Source organism: Triticum urartu, chromosome 1A (assembly GCF_056163025.1).
Source record: "Triticum urartu cultivar PI428250 chromosome 1A, HENAU_Tu73, whole genome shotgun sequence".
Taxonomy (NCBI): Eukaryota; Viridiplantae; Streptophyta; class Magnoliopsida; order Poales; family Poaceae; genus Triticum; species Triticum urartu.
The window spans coordinates 355,687,838-355,696,902 of record NC_141873.1 but is presented as its reverse complement, the minus strand read 5'-3'; positions in this window follow the sequence as shown (position 1 = coordinate 355,696,902).

Genomic DNA, 9,065 nt, shown 5'->3' with positions numbered 1-9,065 from the left:
GTTCCTGTGTCTGTTCCTTCGGGGAAATGTCACGCGGTGACATCCGGAGTCCTGGTAGCCCAGTGCTACAGCCCGGATTCATACGCTGTTGACCAACATGCTCGATGTGAATCATGTATGCCTGTCCCCATAGGTTAGTGCCGCTTTGGGTTCATGACTAGCCATGTCGGCCCGGGTTCTCTGTCCTATGGATGCTAGCGACACTATCATATACGTGAGCCAAAAGGCACAAACGGTCCCGGGCGATGGTAAGGCGACACCTGTGGGAATACCGTGCGTGAGGCCGCAAAGTGATATGAGGTGTTACATGCTAGATCGGTGTGACTTAGAATCGGGGTCCTGACACGGTCCCTACCTTGCATATTAACAACCTTGGTCCTCCTTGAGGGAGTCCTAGATTAGGGGGTCTCCGGACAGCCGGACTATATCCTTTGGCCGGATTGTTGGACTATGAAGATACAAGATTGAAGACTTCGTCTCGTGTCCGGATGGGACTCTACTTGGCGTGGAAGGCAAGCTAGGCAATACGAATATGTATATCTCCTCCTTTGTAACCGACCTTGTGTAACCCTAGCCCCCTTCGGTATCTATATAAACCGGAGGGTTTTAGTCCGTAGGACAACATACAATCATACCATAGGCTAGCTTCTAGGGTTTAGCCTCTCCGATCTCGTGGTAGATCAACTCTTGTAATACCCATATCATCAAGAACAATCAAGCAGGACATAGGGTATTACCTCCATCAAGAGGGCCCGAACCTGGGTAAAACTTTGTGTCCCCTGCCTCCTGTTACCATCCGCCTTAGACGCACAGTTCGGGACCCCCTACCCGAGATCCACCGGTTTTGACACCGACATTGGTGCTTTCATTGAGAGTTCCACCGTGTCGTCACCATAAGGCTCGATGGCTCCTTCGATCATCACTAGCGATGCGATCCAGGGTGAGGCTTTCCTCCCCGGACAAATCTTCGTATTCGGCGGCTTTGCACTGCGGGCCAATTCGCTTGGTCATCTGGAGCAGATTGAGAGCTACGCCCCTGGCCATCAGGTCAGATTTGGAAACTTGAACTACACGGCCGATATCCGCAGAGACTTGATCTTCGACGGATTCGAGCCCATGCCGGACGCGCCGCGCTGTCACGACGAGCAAGACGTAACTCTACCGTCGGACAGTGTTCGGGAGATCGCATCCGCAACTACTCCGGCTTTTAATCTGGAGCAAGGCGCGCCATCCGAGAGCGGAGGGATGGACCCCGCCATGGAGGCCGCACTCTCAGCGACGATAGAGCCGGATACTGACTTCACCCCATACAAGAGCCGTGTCGCCGAACCACTGGATTTATCCCCGACCACGGACTCCGAGTCGCCCACGTCTGTGCCTGTCGAAACCGACGGGACACCGATCATGGAGTTCACCTCCGTGGATATCTTTCAGCACTCACCTTTCGGAGATGTGCTAAATTCATTAAGGTCTCTCTCCCTGTCAGGAGAACCCTGGCCGAACTATGTCCGGCTAGAATGGGATGCCAACGACAAAGAAATTCATTGCCCACCCACCACCCACTTAGTAGCCACTGTCGACGATTTAACCGACATGCTCGACTTCGACTCCGAAGACATCAACGGTATGGACGACGACGCAGGAGACGAACCAGAACCACCGCCCACAGGGCGCTGGACCACTACTTCATCACATGATGTATACATGGTGGACACCCCCAAAGAAGCCAATGGCGATGAGACAACGAAGGATGACACCTCCAAGAAGCAACCCAAGCGCCGACGTCAGCGGCACCGTTCTAAGTCTCGCCATAGCAAGAACATCGATAATAATAGTCCACACGACTCTGGAAGAGACGACAACTGCACCACCCCAGTGGTAGAAAACGATCAAGATGCAAACAACAAACATAGTATGGATCCGACGTCCGAACACGATGACGTCAAAGATACGCCTCATCAATCCCCGTCTAGGGAAGAAAACAGTACGGACGAAGATGCACCCATCATCCAGGAAACACACTTGGAGCAAGAGAACCTCCGCAGAAGGCTTACTGCCACAACGAGAAGCCTGAAGAAACAGAAGCAAAGGCTCAAGGTCGCATAAGATACGCTCAACAACAAGTGGAACAAAGTAACAAAGTATGGTAGAATCTACCACCCAAATAGCTATCCAAAGAGCAAGCTATTACCGGAATTTGATGATGAGGCCTTAGAGCCTATACAGCCGATAAGTGATACGGCCAACCGACCGGATCCACCACCCTGTGAACGCGATAGAGCGGCTAACAAAGTCACGCATAAGTCAACACACGTTCTACGTGAGAACTTGCATCACAAATCTGGCATGACCAGATCTATCTATGGATCTAGGAAGCGCGCTACGGTACAAAACCAATACCGAATACTACAACCGTCCAAACACTATGGCGCATCCCAATACAGGGGTGCCACACATCCATTATGTTTCACTGATGAGGTGCTGGATCACGAATTCCCACAGGGATTCAAACCGGTGAACATCGAAGCGTACGATGGAACCACATACCCCGAAGTCTGGATAGAGGACTTCATCCTCCATATTCATATGGCTCGTGGAGACGATCTCCATGCCATTAAATACTTGCCCCTCAAGCTTAAAGGGCCAACTAGGTACTGGCTGAAAAGCCTCCCCGAAAACTCAATTGGAAGTTGGGAGGAGCTCGAGGACGCTTTCCGGGCCAATTTTCAAGGGACTTATGTCCGACTTCCAGATGCAGACGATTTAAGTCACATAATCCAACAGTCCAAAGAGTCCGCCCGAAAGCTTTGGAACAGGTTCCTAACCAAGAAGAACCAAATAGTCGACTGTCCGGACGCTGAAGCCTTAGCATCTTTTAAGCATAGAGTCCGAGACGAATGGCTCGCCAGACACCTCAGTCAAGAAAAACCGAGAACAATGGCAGCCCTAACAAGCCTCATGACCCGCTTTTGTGCGGGCGAGGACAACTGGTTGGCCCGTAGCAGCACCAGCGACCCAAGCACATCCGAAGTAAGGGATGGCAATGGTAAATCATGACGCAACAAAAACAAGCGTCGAAATAAAGAAGGTAGCCTAGATAATACGGCGGTAAACGCCGGATTCAGGGGCTCCCGACCAGGTCAGCGGAAAAAGCCTTTCAAAGGCAGCAGAGAAGGACAATCTGGCCTAAACAAAATTCTTGACAAACTCTATCAGATTCACGGCACCCTAGACAAACCTGCAAATCATACCCACAGAGAATTTTGGGTCTTCAAGCAGGCCGGTAAGCTAAACACCGAACACAAAGGGGAAGAGGCACCAAGAGAAGACGAGGATGAACCTGCCAGCAAAGCGCCGGAGGACAGAAAAAGTTCCCACCGGAGGTTAAAACAGTAAACGTGATCCATGTGACAAGGAGGAGAAGCAATCACGCACTCCGATGCACATGCTCCATAGAGCCCGTCACCCCTAGGTCCAACCCCTGGTTGGCCTGCCTGATCACTTTTGATCGTAGGGATCATGATACACATATCCCGCGTGAAGGACTGGCGGCCTTGGTGTTAGACCCAATAATAAATGGGTACCATTTCACAAGGGTCCTCATGGACGGCGGCAGTGATCTCTATCTGATATATCAGGACACAGTCCGCACAATGGGGGTAGACCCGACACAAATAAGCCACAGTAATACTACCTTCAAGGGAGTAATACCAGGCCAAAAGGCCCATGATACGTCTCCAACGTATCTATAATTTTTGATTGCTCCATGCTATATTATATACTGTTTTGGACTATATTGGGCTTTATTTTCCACTTTTATATTATTTTTGGGACTAACCTATTAACCGGAGGCCCAGCCCAGAATTGCTGTTTTTTTTGCCTATTTCAGTGTTTCGGAGAAACAGGATATCAAACGGAGTCCAAACGGAATAAAATCTCCGGGAATGTGATTTTATCACCAAACGTGATCCAGGAGACTTGGACCCTACTCCAGGGGGTCAAAGAGGAGGTCACGAGGGTGGGCCCCCCTAGGGCGCGCCCCCTGCCTCGTGGGCCCCTCGGTGCTCCACCGACGCACTCCTTCCTCCTATATATACCTATGTACCCCCAAACGATCAGAACAAGAGCCAAAAACCTAATTCCACCGCCGCAACTTTCTGTATCCACGAGATTCCATCTTGGGGCCTGTTCCGGAGCTCCACCGGAGAGGGCCGTCATCACGGAGGGCTTCTACATCATCATAGCCTCTCCGATGAAGTGTGAGTAGTTTACCTCAGACCTTCGGGTCCATAGTTAGTAGCTAGATGGCTTCTTCTCTCTCTTTGAATCTCAATACAAAGTTCTCCCCCTCTCTTGTGGAGATCTATTCGATGTAATCTTCTTTTTGCGGTGTGTTTGTTGAGACCGATGAATTGTGGGTTTATGATCAAGTCTATCTATGAATAATATTTGAATCTTCTCTGAATTCCTTTATGTATGATTGGTTATCTTTGCAAGTCTCTTCGAATTATCCGTTTGGTTTGGCCAACTAGATTGGTAGTTCTTGCCATGGGAGAAGTGCTTAGCTTTGGGTTCGATCTTGCGGTGTCCTTACCCAGTGACAGAAGGGGCAGCAAGGCACGTATTGTATCGTTGCCATCGTGGATAACAAGATGGGGTTTATTTCATATTGCATGAATTTATCTCTCTACATCATGTCATCTTGCTTAAGGCGTTACTTTGTTTTTAACTTAATACTCTAGATGCATGCTGGATAGCGGTCGATGAGTGGAGTAATAGTAGTAGATGCAGAATCGTTTCGATCTACTTGTCACGGACGTGATGCCTATATACATGATCATGCCTACATATTCTCATAACTATGCTCAATTCTGTCAATTGCTCAACAGTAATTTGTTCACCCACCATAGAATACTTATGCTCTTGAGAGAAGCCACTAGTGAAACCTATGGCCCTCGGGTCTATTCTCATCATATCAATCTCCATCACTTTAATCTTTCTTTGCTTTTTTACTTTGCTTTTACTTTTTACTTTGCATCTTTATACCAAAAATACCAAAAATATTATATCTATCAGATCTCACTCTCGTAAGTGACCGTGAAGGGATTGACAACCCCTAATCGCGTTGGTTGCGAGTAGCTATTGCTTTGTGCAGGTACGAGGGACTTGAGCGTGGCCTCCTACTGGATTGATACCTTGGTTCTCAAAAACTGAGGGAAATACTTACGCTACTCTGCTGCATCATCCCTTCCTCTTTGGGGAAAACCAACGCAAGCTCAAGATGTAGCAAGAAGGATTTTTGGCGCCGTTACCTGGGTGTCTACGCAAAAAGTCAACATACCAAGTACCCATCACAATCCCTATCTCTCTCATTACATTATTTTCCATTTGCCTCTCATTTTCCTCTCCCCCAATTCACCCTTGCCGTTTTATTCGCCCTCTCTCTCTATCCTCCCTCTATATTTGCCTCTTTTTGCCCGTTTGCTCTTGTTTGCTTGTGTGCTAGTTTGCTTGTTTGTCGCGATGGCTCAAGATAATACTAAATTGTGTGACTTCACCAATACCAATAATAATGATGTCCTTAGCACTCCGATTGCTCCTCTTACCGATGCTGAATCTTGTGAAATTAATACTGCTTTGTTGAATCTTGTTATGAAAGATCAATTCGCAGGCCTTCCTAGTGAAGATGCCACTACTCATCTGAATAGCTTCGTTGATTTATGTGATATGCAAAAGACAAAAGATGTCAATAATGATGTCGTAAAATTAAAGCTCTTTCCTTTTTCGCTTAGAGATCGTGCTAAAGCTTGGTTTTTGTCTTTGCCTAAGAATAGTATTGATTCATGGAACAAGTGCAAAGATGCTTTTATCTCTAAGTATTTTCCTCCCGCTAAGATCATCTCTCTTAGAAACGATATTATGAACTTTAAACAACTTGATCATGAACATGTTGCACAAGCTTGGGAGAGAATGAAATTAATGATACATAATTGCCCTACTCATGGTTTGAATTTGTGGATGATCATACAAATTTTTTATGCCGGATTGAATTTTGCTTCTAGAAATCTTTTAGATTCGGCCGCGGGAGGCACTTTTATGGAAATCACTTTAGGATATGCTACTAAACTCCTAGATAATATTATGGTTAATTATTCTCAATGGCATACTGAAAGATCTTCTAATAAAAAAGTGCATGCGATAGAAGAAATTAATGTGTTGAGTGGAAAGATGGATGAACTTATGAAATTATTTGCTACTAAGAGTGTTTCTTCTAATCCTAATGATATGCCTTTGTCTACTTTGATTGAGAATAACAATGAATCTATGGATGTGAATTTTGTTGGTAGGAATAATTTTGGTAACAACACTTATAGAGGGAATTCTAATCCTAGGCCATATCCTAGTAATCCTTCTAATAACTATGGGAATTCCTACAACAACTCTTATGGAAATTATAATAAGATGCCCTCTGAATTTGAGAATAGTGTTAAAGAGTTTATGAATTCACAAAAGAATTTTAATGCTTTGCTTGAGGAGAAATTGCTTAAATTTGATGATTTGGCTAGAAACATTGATAGAATTTCTCTTGAGGTTGATTCTTTAAAGCTTAGATCTATTCCTCCTAAACATGATATCAATGAGTCTCTCAAAGCCATGGGAATTTCCATTGATGATTGCAAGGAAAGAACCGCTAGGATGCGTGCTTCCAAAGATGCCTTTATTAAAGCGTGTTCCTCCAATTCCTATGAAAATCAAGATGAAGATCTAAAAGTTATTGATGTGTCCCCTATTAAATCTTTGTTTTGCAATATGAATCTTGATGAAACTGAATATGATCTTCCTTTACCTAGAAGGCATTCTAAAAATTCGGAGTATTTAGATCTTAATGATGAAATTGATGAAAGTGGGATTGAAAGAAGTAAAAATCTAGATGTTGCTAAACCCACTATATTGGATTTCAAGGAATTTAATTATGAAAGTTGCTCTTTAATTGATTGTATTTCCTTGTTGCAATCCGTGCTAAATTCTCCACGTGCTTATAGTCAAAATAAAGCCTTCACCGAACATATTGTTGATGCCTTGATGCAATCTTATGAAGAAAAACTTGAGTTGAAAGTTTCTATCCCTAGAAAACTCTATGATGAGTGGGAACCAACTATTAAAATTAAAATTAAAGATCATTAGTTTTATTCTTTGTGTGATTTTGGTGCTAGTGTCTCTACTATTCCCAAAACTTTGTGTGATTTACTAGATTTCCGCGATTTTGATTATTTTTGAAGATGATTAATTGATAAATTACTCACGTCCAGAAATTTATTTTAGAATTTTTGGGGTTCCAGATCTTGCGCTAGCTACATATTACTACAGTCTGTTCTGTTTTTGACAGATTCTGTTTTTCATGTGTTGTTTGCTTATTTTGATGAATCTATGGTTAGTAAAATAGTTTATAATCCATAGAGAAGTTTGAATACAGTAGGTTTAACACCAATATAAATAAATAATGAGTTAATTACAGTACCTTGAAGTGGTCTTTTGTTTTCTTTCGCTAACGGAGCTCACGAGTTTTCTATTTTGAGTTTTGTGTTGTGAAGTTTTCAAGTTTTGGGTGAATTCTTTTGATGGATCATGGAACAAGGAGTGGCAAGAGACTAAGCTTGGGGATGCCAATGGCACCCCCAATATAATACAAGGACACCAAAAAGTCAAAGCTTGGGGATGCCCCGGAAGGCATCCCCTCTTTCGTCCACTTCTATCGGTAATTTACTTGGAGCTATATTTTTATTCACCAACATGATATGTGTTTTGCTTGGAGCGTCTTGTATTATTTGTGTCTTTGTGTCTTAGTATTCCACAATCATCCTTGCTGTACACACATTTTGAGAGAGCCATACATGAATTAAAATTTGATAGAATACTCTATGTGCTTCACTTATATCTTTTGAGCTAAGTAGTTCTGCTCTATGTGCTTCACTTATATCTTTTGAGCTATGTAATTTTGCTCTATGTGCTTCACTTAGATCTTTTAGAGCACGGTGGTGGATTTGTTTTAAAAAAACTATTGATCTCTCATGCTTCACTTAAATTATTTTGAGAGTCTCTTAATAGCATGGTAATTTGCTTAATAATAATATGCTTGGTATTCAAGATTTGTGAAACTTTCTTTTGAATGTGTTGAATACTAAGAAAAGATTGAAGCATGATAATTGTTTTGAGATATGGAGGTGATAATATTAAAGTCATGCTAGTTGAGTAGTTGTGAATTTAAAGAATACTTGTGTTAAAGTTTGTGATTCCCGTAGCATCCACGTATGGTGAACCGTTATGTGATGAAGTCGGAGCATGATTTATTTATTGATTGTCTTCCTTATGAGTGGCGGTCGGGGACAAGCGATGGTCTTTTCCTACCAATCTATCCCCCTAGGAGCATGCGCGTAATACTTTGCTTTGATAACTTCTAGATTTTTGCAATAAGTATATGAGTTCTTTATGACTAATGTTGAGTCCATGGATCATACGCACTCTCACCCTTCCACCTTTGCTAGCCTCTCTAATACCGCGCACCTTTTGCCGGTATCATACACCTACCATATACCTTCCTCAAAACATCCACCATACCTACCTATTATGGCATTTCCATAGCCATTCAGAGATATATTGCCATGCAACTTTCCACCATCTAGTTCATCATGACATATTCATCATTGTCATATTGCTTAGCATGATTATGTAGTTGACATAGTATTTGTGGCAAAGCCACCGTTCATAATTTCTTCATACTTGTCACTCTTGATTCATTGCATATCCTGGTACACCGCCGGAGGCATCCATATAGAGTCATACTTTGTTTTAGAATCGAGTTGTAATCATTGAGTTGTAAATAAATAAAAGTGTGATGATCATCATTCAATAGAGCATTGTCCCCCAAAAAAGAGAGAGGCCAAAGAAAAAAGAAGGCCCAAAGAAAATAAAATAAATAAAAAGGGGCAATGCTACTATCTTTTTTTCCACACTTGTGCCTCAAAGTAGCACCATGATATAGCGAGTCTCATATATTGTGCTTCAAA